Raw genomic sequence first — 14700 nt, forward strand, 5'->3', positions numbered from 1 at the left:
AGCCACTGTCCAGTGTCAATCAGGTCTTGAACTTAAACTTATTGAAAAGATAATAAATAAAATAGGCTATTCCATGATGTCTCCTATATTAAGTTTAATGATCTGTTTTATCATGCTAGTGTGTGATGGCATATTGAGAGGTGAGAAAATCATTTTTGCTCATGCATTCTATTAAAATCTGCACCTGAATATTGTTGGACCAGGTAGAGCTTTAAAAAGCAGAAAGGTTGTAAGCTTGGATGGGAGAGAGGTGGAAAGGGGAAGATTTTACAATAGTGAAGTGAAAATGAAACATCAGGTTTACTTTCATGTTAAAGAATTTTGACAGATAGGAAGTCTATAAATTGTTATTTTTACAATTTTGAATTAAAGAATCCTTATATATAAACATTTTTACAATGTGAATTAAAAAATCCTTATATATAAACACTGGTCCTGTGTGCCTCAGCCATTTTTCCTTATGGGTAAAAGTGAGGAACCTTTAATTTGTAAGGTAAGAGCCTGAAAAAGATTGGTTACTGGGGGACATGAGAGAGTATTTTCATCAGGCTGCTTCTGGCCAGATGTAACTTGAACTGTTGCTTCATAAACTAACTCTACTGGTAGCAGGCCTTCTAGCCCTTGATGGATTGATGGAAAGCATGACACTTAAAAATATTTACTTAAAGCAACATTATTTTTTTCCTTCACACTTAGGCATGACTAGAAAGTCACACCATGTCTAGAAATGGCAGCATATATATGTTTTCTTAACAGTACAACCATTTTATGCTCACCGTTTTAAAATTTAGACATTATTATTAATCAGATATAGTGAGGCCAACAGATCAGGAGACAAGTGCCACTGAAAGGATAACTTTTTACTCCCAATTTCTAAGGGGAGGAGGCATACCACATATGTAGGTGTCACATGGGGAAGTCCCAGGGTCAGTAAGGAGGCAAAGGGAACAGGGGGAAAGCATGGACAAAAACCTCTACTGTGGTTTCTATGTGAAGAAAAGGACAAGGCAGGTAAGCAGGTTTAGAATTGGCAAGTTTGCATAATTCCAGTGGACTCTGGGGTCTAGCAGCTCTTTCTAGATGTCTGGTACCGGGCCCTGAGTGCTTAGGGGCTGGGAGCTAGTAGCCTGGAGCTTAAGAGCCCTGGAGAGTGATAGAAGAGGTATTGGGATGTGGGATTGGATTGGTGGTTCGCATATGAAAGACACCCTTACCAGTGAATCCTTTACTATCACCTCTAGGAATTGGCCACCCTTGGGAGTAGTCTCTCTAGGGTCAGCAAGGCCCCAGGCTTCAAAGCTTCAGAAATATACAAAAATAAATATATAAATAAAATAAAGAGGCATGATTAATATACTTGTCAATGTCAAAGTCTTGATATTAACTCACCCCAAAATAGAAAACAAACAAAAAGCTAAACAAAATCTGTTCTTACACTCGTTAGTCTCACTAACAACTAGACTTCTTTTTTTTTTTTTTTAAAGATTTTATTTATTTATTTGAGAGAGAGACAGTGAGAGAGAGCATGAGCGAGGAGAAGGTCAGAGAGCGAAGCAGATTCCCCATGGAGCTGGGAGCCTGATGCGGGACTCGATCCCAGGACTCCGGGATCATGACCTGAGCCGAAGGCAGTCGTCCAACCAACTGAGCCACCCAGGCGTCCCACAACTAGACTTCTGAGGTGGTACTACTGTTACTGTTAAAGCTAAAAAAGTGTAGCTACTAGAAAATTCATAACTGCCATTTGCTTTTGTTTTCCAAAGACTTTAAAAACATGTTATGAATTCAAAAAAACTATATTTAAGGTAAAGGAGTATTTCTTTTCTTATTTATTTGGTGAGATAAGAATATAAGCTGGTATTAAAAATCACCTGGGAGAAAAAAAATTATAAGGATATTCAGTTTGCTACTTTTGCCTTCAAGCAGAATAATACATAACCTATTTACAGAAGGAGGGGATCCATTTTTTTTTTTTAAGATTTTATTTATTTCTTTGACAGACAGAGATCACGAGTAGGCAGAGAGGCAGGCAGAGAGAGAGAGAGAGAGAGAGAGGAGGAAAGCAGGCTCCCCACTGAGCAGAGAACCCGAAATGGGGCTCGATCCCAGGACCCTGAGATCATGACCTGAGCAGAAGGCAGAGGCTTAATCCACTGAGCCACCCAGGCGCCCCTGAGGGGATCCATTTCACTCTGAAGCAGATAACAACTTTATTATAATATACACATATATAGGGACGCCTGGGTGGCTCAGTTGGTTAAGCAGGTGCCTTCGGCTCAGGTCATGATCCCAGTGTCCTGGGATCGAGTCCCACATCAGGCTCCTTGCTCCGCAGGGAGCCTGCTTCTTCCTCTGACTCTGCCTTCCACTCTGTCTGCCTGTGCTCGCTCTCGCTTGCTCTCTCTCTGACAAATAAATAAATAAAATCTTTAAAAAATATACATATATATATAGCAGCAATGTCCACAATAGCCAAACTATGGAAAGAACCTAGATGTCCATCAACAGATGAATGGATCAAGAAGATGTGGTATATATACACAATGGAATACTATGCAGCCATCAAAAGAAATGAAATCTTGCCATTTGCGACAACATGGAACTAGAGCGTATCATGCTTAGCGAAATAAGTCAAGCAGAGAAAGACAACTATCATATGATCTCCCTGATATGAGGAAGTGGTGATGCAACATGGGGGATTAAGTGGGTAGGAGAAGAATCAATGAAACAAGATGGGATTGGGAGGGAGACAAACCATAAGTGACTCTTAATCTCACAAAACAAACTGAGGGTTGCTGGGGGGAGGGGGTTTGGGAGAAGGGGGTGGGATTATGGACATTGGAGAGGGTATGTGCTTTGGTGAGTGCTGTGAAGTGTGTAAACCTGGTGATTCACAGACCTGTACCCCTGGGGATAAAAATATATGTTTATAAAAAATAAAAAATTAAAAAAATATATATATATACACATATATATGCAGAAGACTATATGAGACTATGTATCTCTATTTTATGACCAAAAATATAGAAGGGCAATCAACTGATTAAAGACTTCAGGATAAGCTAGGCCCAGTATAGATTGGGTATTTGTGTCCTCTCAAAATTTTTATGTTGAGATCTGATCATCAAAGTGATGGTACCCTGAGGTGGCACTTTTGAAAGGTGATTAGATTAGGTCATGAGGGCAGAGTCATCGTGAGGATGAATGGGATTAGTGCCTTATGAATGAGGTCCCAGCAGAATCCTTCATCCTTTCTGCCATGTGAAGTTATCACTAAAAGAGGGACAGATAGTAAGGAACCCTCACGAGACCCCAAATCTGCCCATGCCTTGATCTTGGACTTTGCAGGCTACAAAACTGTGAGAAATAAATGTTTACTATGTGTAAACCATTCAATCTATTGTGTTTTGTCATAGTAGCCCAAACAGACTAAGTCAAGGCCATGACACAATTTTGAGTTTGAAATTTATAGGAATGCTCTGTACAGTTTGAAAACACCTTTTAGTTTTACTATGATTATCTTTAGGATTTTTAAAAATGAATTTTATTTTAAAGGGGGTGTCTGGATGGCTCAGTTGTTTTAGCCTCTGCCTTCGATTCAGATTGTGATCTCAGAGTCATGGGATTAAGCCCCACGTCTGACTCCCTGTTCAGCGGGGAGTCTGCTTCTCCTTCTCTCCCTCCTCCGCCCTTGACTCTCTCTCTTTCAAATAAATAAAATATCTTTAAAATCGTGAATTTTATTTTTATCTATCTAATATTTTTTTTTCTATTCCTGCCAAGAACGCAGAAAGACATTCTTCTTTAATTTTTTATAGTGTTGTTGAGGTATGATTAATACATTAAAAAAAACTGCACTTACATAACGTATACAGTTTGATGAGCTTGGACATATGAATATACCCATGATACCATAACCACAATTAAGGTGATAAACATATCCATCCCTTCCAGAAGTTTCCTTGTGTTACTTAGCTTTTTTTTTTTTTTCTGGTAAGAAAACTTAAGATGAAATCTTTTTTTCTTAACAAATTTTGAAGTGTACCATACTGTATTGTTAACTATAAGTGCTATATAATACAATACACCATTTGCTATAACTCTTGTTTGAACTATATTTTAAATCAAGAATTTAGTTTCTGTTTAGATGAACCAAAATATCTATAAACATTTAGCCATACAAAAAATGTTTGTTGAATTCTGCATCATGCTTTTTTTTTTTTTTTTAGGTTTAGCTGTTGTAAGCATAGAATGATCAATGTTTATTACAAGATCTACTAGTATCCCTATAAAACAAGGAGATCCCTTCTAAATGCACATTTCAACCTGGTTATTCCTGACATAAGAATAGTGAGATATAATCGTAGGGTTTTCAGATCACGAACATAATCTTAACAGTGCACATTACAGCCTAATCCTGGAGTCAATTAATAAATTGGTTGAAATAGCAGTTTGATTAAAATCTCAGATGTGCTAATTCATGTTCCTAGTGCCCTTTAATTAAGGCTTTAATAGAGTCTGCAATTACCTGCAAATTTTTTCTTTGTCTTAAATATTTGTGCTTTATCCTTAACTTTCAAAGCTCCTTCAACTCACCAAAGCACAAGAACAACTACTCTTAGAAATTGAGTTAAAATGTAGAGAAATAACTACCTTTTCCTTCAGTCAGATGAATAGTACTGTATGACTTTAAAACAGTTATTGAAATTTAAGTTGCAAATGCATACTTAACTTATGGTTGTGTATTTTGTTGTTTTGGTTTTTGATTTGTCACTGTTTTTGTTGTAAAAAAATTACTTGTGGTGAATTTGATAGCATTTTGTGGACTTTTTAAAAAAAAATATTTTATTTATTTATTTGAGAGAAAGAACACAGAGGGAGAGGAGGAGGGAGAAGCAGACTCCCTGCTGAGCAGAGAGCGGATAGGATAGGTGTGGGGGGTGGGTAGGAGTTCCATTCCAGGACCCTAAGATCATGCTGAGCCAAAGGCAGAAGCTTAACCCACTGAGCCATCCAGGCACCCCTGTGGATATTTCTACTTAAACTGTTTTGGATTTAATATAGAATACTTAACACTCAAATTTATGGTTTTTGTGTTGAAATTTTAACTATGGGAAAATACACGACTTTATCTCATCTTGTTTTTAACTAACATTTGTGAGCTTTTATTCTGCACCAGGCATTGTTCTGCTTCACGTTAACTATTTCATTTATCAGTCCAATAATTGAATTCAGTAATTGCTGTTGTTAACCACATTTTAAAGAGAATAGAATTAAGAATAACAGGCTTGAGGTAAGTGGTTTGCAGTTACAGGCATGTAAATGGCAGGATTATAACTGAAAGGCAGGTCTGTTGGACTCCAAAATTTATAGTCTTACCTATGATAAGCTTATCTTAATTGTTTGAGTTTATTGAATTGCTATTAACTAACTAGCACTTGACGGCTCAGGTTTAAATTTCTGTTGTGTGATATGACAAATGTTTCTATCAAACTTTCAAATACAGAGACTAACTTACTGATTACTTCTTTCAAATGGGAAATACAATGCATTGTTATTGTTTTGTGGTGAATCATGACTTCACAGTGAAGAGGTTATTATCCCCCCAAACTTTTCTCAAAAATAAACAAATGAGCAAGTAAACAGACCTCAGTTCTGGGGCACTTTTATTTTTTTAAATAATTAAATATTCCCACATGAAAAACATTACATTATAAAGCCCACTTTGGATTTGACGGCCATCCAGAACAACTTCCCTCCCACCCACAAAAATGTTCTTTAAGAGAAGAACCGAGTCTGTTTATAGAAAGCATGTCTAAGACTGATTTGCAAAACAGAAATACTGTAAAAATAGTGGTGCTTGGGTGACTCAGTCACTTAGCCTCCAACTCTTGGTTTTGGCTCAGGTCATGATCTCAGGGTCTTGAGATTGAGCCCTGCCTTGAGCGTTCCATGCTCAGCACAGAGTCTGCTTAGGATTTTTCCCCTCTTCCTCTCCCTCCCTCGCTTCAGTCCTCCTCTCCCTCCCCCCCTCTCTCAAATAAATGAATATATATTTTTTAAATACTGTTAAAAAATATGCTCTAGGCCACATGTTGCAAAGTACCAAAGCAATGCAAAAAAAAAAAGTAGTTCCTAGCTTAGTTTAGAGGTATGCAAATAAAGATACCAAGTTATAAGAAACATTCTAGCATATTCATTGATTTAAAATAAAAAAAGGTTATTTCAAAAAATATATAGACACTGCACTTATAATTGATAATTATAATTATAATAATTGTTTGAAAAATTGAAGAAATATCCTTATATGTTTTGAAATCACTAATGTAATGTAGGAAATTAGGTTTAAGAAAATATACTAATAGTTCCTGTTTCATAAACTCTTGAAGTAAGCTCATTGCAACACTGGTAGAATCAGATATTAAAAGGAGTTGAAAAGAAATTATAATCACTTTGTATAGGAAAACATGTTTAAAACTCATGTGTTACCAGCTTTTTCACAGATATTCATACTTTTTAAAATGCAAACCTACATATGAGATATATATATATGTCTCATATATGTATGTCATATAAAAATTGTAGGCCAGCTCAAACCCCAGCAGCATTTCCACAGATGAGGGGTTTGTGGAAGGAATTTTGTTAAATGTTGACATGAATATTCAGAAAAGTATTTAAGAAGAAGTTGCTTGTTTTTGTAGGTATTCAGCTCATACAATAATTTAAGCAATATGGAAATGGGGCAAAGACTGAAAAATAATACAGTGGAAGAAAACTATATATTTCAGAAAAGATCTAGTTTATATGAAAATTAACAATTTTAATAAAGGAAACATTTACACAATAAAGAAAAGTGTATGCCTTTTAACTTAAATTACTTAGACTATATTTAAATACTCAGGAAAATAAATAAAATGTTCATTTTTATTTGATCTACTAATATTCAAATAGTAGGTATTTGGGTTACTACATCTATTAGAAACAAAATACAGATGAAGCAATTAAGTTTAAAAATATTTTTTGTATTAAATGGTAATATCTGACATTAACCAATGAAATACCTATTATTTAAATATTTTAAATGCATTTCTAAAAAAGCAGTGAGGTTTTTCAGAAAATCTTTGCTATCATGATAAAACTAGCTTATAAAGCAATAGTAAAATGCTGGTGCCAAAGCCTCAGAAAACACATATTTCCTGATAATTCTCCTAGCCCTATCCTCTCTTCTCCGGTTTCCTTATCTACTATTATTTCCCATTTTGATTATGCAGTTCAGTGTGGCCCGTCATTTTATGTCTTTATTATTTCAGGGTCTTTCAACACAAATAACCTGTTATCTTTTCTTAGAATACTTTTGATGTAGATAATTTGTCACCATATTTATAGTAAACAATTAGAAAGTAGTGCTCAGTTTGGCAGTACATATTTTAAAATTGGAATGATACAGAGATTAGCACGGCCCCTGCGCAAGGATGACATGCAAATTTGTGAAGCATTTAATGGTTTTTAGACTTGTCACATTTACTGTGTTGTACACCTGAAACTAATGTAACATTATGTCAACTGTCCTTTAACTAAAAAATAATAATAATAAGGGGCGCCTGGGTGGCTTAGTCGTTAAGCATCTGCCTTTGGCTCAGGTCATGATTCCAGGGTCCTGGAATCTAGCCCCACATCAGGCTCCCTGCTCTGTGGGAAGCCTGCTTCTCCCTCTTCCGCTCCCACTGCTTGTTTTCCCTCTCTTACTGTCTCTTCTCTGTCAAATAAATAAAATCTTTAAAAATAATAATAATAATGAGAAAGTAATGAGATGACATATTTAAAACCACATTTCTGTGTTAAGGGGCTATAGACTCTGTGATTATAAAAGTAAATATTGAGCAAAGAATGAATTCTTAGAAAATGTTAACTATGGAGGAATTTGTGGATTATCTCCCTAGTATCTACAAATAAAATCTATAAATGCCCATCATCCACCATGGTATTCATTAGAAGGTACTGTTTCATAATAAGCAGGGTGTTAACTAATATATATTGATATACTTTATAATTCTTAGCCTACTTCATATAAAAATAGACATTTCTACATGTTCTATTATAATTATGACATCTTGAATCCCCATTAGTAAAATTAAGTGTAATAAAGTTATAAAATGAAGAAACGGGTAGGTAATTAGGTAGCACTGAATCTAGTAGTTAAGACTTAATTTCATTGATAGCAATTTTAAAGTAAGAACAGGCAATAAATCCAGACTCTACTCTTCCTGATAAGTTTTATGGGCAGGCTATAAATGCTAAACATCAAAAATGATATTTTACCAGGGATTAGGGGCACCACAAATACTAGTTGACTGAGCCAAGGAAACACATTCTTAGGTAAAGACTCTTTTATACTTTGTAAAATCAGATCTGTGCAAAGGAAGAAATAGGCTGAATTCCTGATAATTATGAAAATTAGAATATTTGGTAGGTGGATAGGGAAGATTAAGAGTTACAAAAACTTTAAAAAAGGATGTTCAGAAACTTTGGAAACACTTCTTAGACCAATGTTGAGCTATGCGGAATGGGCACTTGGAATTGGCAGAAACAAAGGAACTCAATCTGGTGAGGAAAAAGGTCATAGGAACAAAAAGATGTATTGACTGATCTCTGAAAGGAGAAACTGTATCTGTTTTGATTAATGTAATTAGGTGCTCCTCTTCCCTATAATAAGAGCATTGAGCACATCACCTTTAGAATAGTCCAACTGCTGAAGTTCATTCTTTTGTAAAATAGAGATATATCTGGAACCCAATATCACATGTTTAGCTACGAGATACGGCAGAAGAATCTGGCTTCCACACGGGCATAATTAAAAGACTGTATTTTAGTTATTCTTTAGTGTGAATGCCACAGTTTCCCTACTTAGGAGAGACACCTGCAAAAGTTTTCATATCTCCTCTAACTTTACTGTTGAGAACAGAAACAATTGAAATTGACATGTTTACCCAGCTTGACTCAGTCCCGAGCATTCTTCATCTGGACTGTTTTAAGAGCTTTCTAATAAGATTCTTTGCTCATGTGATCTCACCACTACCCTTGCACTGTTTTATCTTTCTGAAACAGAGATCTGACCAGGTTACTCTCATAAATAAAATCATTCATTGCCTTTTTACTAGCATAAATAAAACTCCTGAGCAAAGCCCTCCACAATCTGTTCACTTAGCTCTTTATTGCATTTGTACACTCTTGTTCTCCTCTTTTCCACTTGCCTTGGTTCCCGAAAGCCCAAATTTCTTATCCATTGCCGGGAGTCATGCCATTTCCACCACTGAGAAAGCAATTACTTCTTACCCTCACTCCTATCTCGACTTCTTATTCTCAATTGTCCATCTGGTGAACACCCAACTCTTTGTGGTCAAGGACTTCATTTAAATGTTGTCCCCTCTAGGAAACCTTTGCTGACTTAACCCAGCAAATTTTAATGTATCCTTACTCCAATTTTATTCCATCAAGTTATCAGTTTCCCATAATTATTTAGTTACATAAACACTTTAAAAATGAAATGTACCTGGAAGGAAACAGTTTTTTAACTGTTATATTATTTGAATAGAGCTTAGCATATGCTAAATTCATATAAACTTTTTTGACTGAGTAAATGAATAATACTCAACATTTATGAGACATTTATATTTTTCACATATTATGAAGCTACTTTGGACTTCATAAATTTTCTAACTTTAATCCTTTGAGTAAATTTCAGCAACAGAATTTTTTTTTTTGGAAACAAAACTAAACTATTCTGCTACCCTGCAGATTAAATTTAGTTAGTTATGTAATTCTGCCCACAATTAAATGACCACAGTTGTCTACCTATTAAAATATACTTGAGAACCAGCCTTAAAAAACGTTTTTAGCTCCGCTGAAATTTGTTCACAAACTGAAGTTTCTACCTTTAGAAGTATAGAATAGTTCTCATACTTATTTTTTACTTAAAATTAATCTGTTCTAAATGTACACTTCCTGCATCCATCCAGTGGTTATTGAGCTACTAATATTTAAAATTAATTTGGTGAAGGACATCAATGTAAAACTCATAGCATAATTTTTGCAGTAAGGAATCGATAGCTCAAACAAGATCTTTCCCCTTTCATAATCAAAATGAGCAGAAACTCGAGTGGCTCCCCATTTCCTCTCCTCTCCTCACCACAGGGCCCGCAATCCTTTCAATGTACCCTTGCATGAGTAACTTTTGAAGACCCATATTGTCATGATTGTGTTAACTTTCACATACTACACTTTTTAAAAATCCCTTCTTAAAATGAAGCAGCTATAAAGCAATATGTTCTTCTAAATGCAAAGCATGTATGCATTTCTCCATTTACAAATAGAGAGTGTTTTTTTTTATTTTTTGTAAAATGCATTTTAGATATCCTTGATTTACGTTATTCTTAACCCTTGCCCCTCCCCTAGAGTATAAGGTGGAATAAGTAGATTTTGCATTAAGATATCTGTTGCAAATACCACCTTCTATTTTTTGTAACGTAGTTTCAGTAGGAATTTCCCCCTCTTTTTCCTTTTTCTCTGTGCCTTTTTTACACTAAATAAAAAATTCATATGATAATCAAAATTTAACCCACATCTTATATATCCTTCTATATGTTGTCTGATTAGTGCAGAGAAAAAATAGAATTATCTCCTCCTCTGCTAGATATCTTGATGCTTGTGATAATTCATCCTATGATTGCAATAGCCTTTTTTTTTTAGCAACTATAATTTCTTATTGGTTCATACATGCATATCAGCAGTACAATAAGACACACTTTTTAAATGAGTAATAATTGTTTTGCAATATAAAGACTTTGATTAATCAAGGAAAGCATGCATTATCTTGAGTGTGCTCTGAGAGGTTAACTAAGTAAGTGTTTCCTTTTTAAAATACATTTGTTCAGGGGTGCCTGGGTGGCTCAGAGGGTTAAGCCTCTGCATTCAGCTCCAGTTGATCTCAGGGTCCTGGGATCAAACCCCGCATCAAACCCCGCATCAAGCTCCGCATCGGGCTTTCTGCTCAGTGGGAAGTCTCTTCCCCCTCTCTCTCTGATTGCCTCTCTGCCTACTTGTGATCTCTCTCTCTCTGTCAAATAAATAAATAAAATCTTAAAAAAATACATTTGTTCAACTATTGATTTATTCATTAGCCGTTTTTGAGACATCTATTCTGTGTGCATTCCAAAGGACTTTTTTTCCTAAGTGGTTAGACAGCTAAACCAGGTAATTGAATAAAACTATTTCATTATCCAAGGGAAAGCTCTTATTCTGTTGTTGTGATCTACATCACTATAAGCAAAGAGAATTTTTAGAATTCTGAATAGAGTTGCTTGTGTTTAATATGGCATACTTCATGTAAATTATTTTTTATGATCTTTGCATTATAGAGAACACTAATGAAGAACTTGTTGGCAAGATGGGAAGCAAAAGGGCAGTTCAGAGACTGTAGATTATTGGAAAAGAAACCCAGTAGTGTTGCTTACACATTAAAGATAATCTTACCATAAAAGGAAGCAAAAAAAATTTTTTGGAGAAGACATCCAATCTTCTGTTCAACTCCAAAAAATGGAAATTCACAAACGACTTCTTGAGTCTAGCTTTCTGGTTTTACTGCCCACCTTCCTCCCATACTGATGTTTATTAATCAGCTCTAGTATCAGTTCCATCTCTATTCATACACTGTACTTAACCTGGTTCTTCAGCAATCTCAAAAGCATATTTATATATTTAAAAATATATAATTAAAAGAACTTGTTCCTTATAAGTCTTAGGATCAGGCAGTTGGCTATACTTTACTACCTTTTCTTCTTTTACATATTATGCAAATTTTTGTAGGCTTTCTTAGGTAAAAAAATTTAATTTTCTCCTTTACCACAGTAATTGTGAATCTTAAATTACACTCAATAACAGTATTTCTCCAAACTATAAATATTTGAATTTTTAATTAGGCAAGAATGATATAAAGTATAAAGACAAGAGATTGAAGACACTGAGAAATATTGAGATAAAAGGAAATTTCTAAATCTTTGACTTATAGTCTGTTCTACTCAAAAATTTTGACTCTTGTGAAGGGTGCCTAGGTGGCTCAGTTGGTTAAGCATCTGCCTTTGGCTCAGGTCATAATCTCAGGGTTTGGGGTTGAACAGGTCCTGTGGTGGCCTCTCTGCTCAGCAGGGAAACTGCCTCTCTCTCTCTGTCCCCCTCCTCTAACCACCCCAGCCCATGTTTTCTCTTCCTCTCGCGCACGCAAATAAATAAAATCTTCAAAAAATATTTTGACTTTTGTGTATTTCATTCACAAAAATAAGAAAGGGACTGAAGCCTATGAGAAATCTGAACAAGACTGTGGTTTGACAGCCAATTGATTATGACTGATCGGTGACTTCGTCATTAGCAATTTGATCACTGTTTTCCAGTTCCCACAATCTGCTCATCCAGCTGTCCAAGGAATGCTGCTGAAGTAGGCTGTCTGCATTCTCTCTCCCATCTGCTGTTTTTATTTTTACACTTTAATTATGAAATTTGGTCCAGAAAAATGGAAAATTTTGCAATATTTTACAACTATAGTAAATTTTTCATAATCTTAAGAAAGAGTGGTCAGTCATGTGTATAAGGACACTGGACAAGATCTCACATGACCAGGGTTCTTACTCCTCTTTTACCACCAACTAGCTGAATAGCACTGGTCAAATATTGGATAACTCTCCTTTTCTGTGATTCCATTACTTGAAAGGACTAGGTTGTTGCAGATTATGGACAGAGCAAAATATTAATATTAAATCTTAAGAAATTACTCCCATATAGATCTATTGCTACAAAAACAGATTTAAAAAATCTGTCGCGCGGCACCTGGGTGACTCAGCGGTTTGAGTGGCTGACTCTTGACTTGGCTCAGGTCATGGTCTCAGGGTCGTGGAATCAAGCTCTGCATCAGCTTCCACACTCAGTGGGAGTCTGCTTCAGGATTCCCTCTCTCCCTCTCTCCTCCAACCACCTCAAATAAATAAATAAATAAATAAATCTTAAAATAAAAAATCTGCCTAAGTTCAGATCTGGCATAATGGACCCCTGGGTGGCTCAGTCATTAAGGGTCTGCCTTCAGCTCAGGTCATGGTCCTGGGATCGAACCCTGCATCAGGCTCCTGCTTCTCCCTTTCCCACTCCCCCTGCTTGTAATCCCTCTCTCACTGTCGAAAAAATAAATAAAAATCTTAAAAAAAAAAAAAAAAGAACTGGCATGATGTCAGACATATAGACTGGGTCAGAATAAAGAGCCTAGAAATAAACCCACACATATGTATTGTCAGTTGGTTTTGACAAACGATGCAATGGGTTAAAGACTATGTCTTTAACAAGTGGTGTTGGGAACGCTGGGTATCTATATGCAGAAAAATAAAATTGGACCTATATTTTATACCACACAAAAAACTCAACTCAGGGGGCCCCTGGGTAGCTCAGTCAGTTGAGTAGCTGCATTTGGCTTGGGTCATGATCCTGGGGTCCTGGGATCAAGCCCAGTATCAAGTTCCCTGCTCATTGAAGAATCTGCTTCTCCCTCTGCCCTCCTCACCCTGCTTGTGCTCTCTCTCTTTCAAATAAATAAGTAAAAATCTTCAAAAAAAATCCAACTCAAAATAGATTAAAAACTTAAACATAAGAACTGAAATTATAAAACTCCTAGAAGGAAACCCAAGGGGAAAGCTTCATGGCTTGGTTCTTGGTAATGATTTCTTGGATATGACACTAAAGGATTAAAAAAAAAAAAGTAAAAATATAGGTGGATAATAGCAAACTAAAAAAGTTCTGCACAGTAAAAGAAACAATCTTTTGAGTGAAAAAGTGACTCACAAAATGGGAAAAATATTTTCAATCCACATATTAGATAAGGTTTTATTACCCAAAATATATGAGGAACTCCTAAACTTGATAGCAAACAAACCAAGACAACAAATAATTATTAAAAAAATGAGAAAGGGACTTGAACAGACATCTTCCCAAAAAAGACATACAAGTGGCTAACAGAATATGAAAAGATGACCCACATTATTAATCAAAAGGGAAATACAAATGAAAATCACAATGAAATATCACCTCACATCTAGGATAGCTATTATAAAAAAATATTGGTGTTGATGTGTAAAAACTGGAACCTTGTACAGTGTTGGTGGAAATGTAAAATGGTGCAGGAGCTATAGAAAACAATGTGGAATTTTTTCAAAAGATTAGAAACAGAGCTACCATATGATCCAACATTCTCACTTTTAGGTATTTATGCAAAAGGGTTGAAATTAAAATCTCAAAGTATTTCCATCCCCATGTTTGTTACATTATTATTCACAATAGAAAAGGTGTAAAGACAATCTAAATGTCCATCAGTGGATGAATAGATAAAGAAGATGTGGTATATACTTATGATTAGATTTTACTGTCTTAAAAAGAAGGAAACCTTGCCATATATGACACCATGGATGAACCTTGAAAACATTATGCTAAGTGAAATAAGCCAGTCACAAAAGAACAAATACTGTATGATTCTACTTTATATGAGGTATTTACAACAGTCAAACTAAAAAAACAAAGAGTAGGGGTGCCTGGGTGGCTCAGTCAGTTAAGCGTCTGTCTCTGAAGGGCTCATGTCATGATCTCAGGGTCCTGGGATCCAGCCGCACATCT

The 14700-nt window shown here is 35.5% G+C and overlaps 1 non-coding gene across 1 annotated transcript; it reads left to right on the forward strand.

Annotated features, from left to right (window-relative positions):
* The first annotated feature begins 7403 nt into the window (after window positions 1-7403).
* Window positions 7404-7507, forward strand: LOC123387959. Its single transcript, XR_006602448.1, has one exon. It is a non-coding gene; the product is annotated as a U6 spliceosomal RNA (small nuclear RNA).
* The last annotated feature ends 7193 nt before the right edge of the window (window positions 7508-14700 follow it).

This window comes from Mustela putorius, unplaced genomic scaffold (assembly GCF_011764305.1).
Source record: "Mustela putorius furo isolate JIRA1106 unplaced genomic scaffold, ASM1176430v1.1 tig00003867_pilon_pilon_pilon, whole genome shotgun sequence".
In the NCBI taxonomy this organism is placed as follows: domain Eukaryota; kingdom Metazoa; phylum Chordata; class Mammalia; order Carnivora; family Mustelidae; genus Mustela; species Mustela putorius.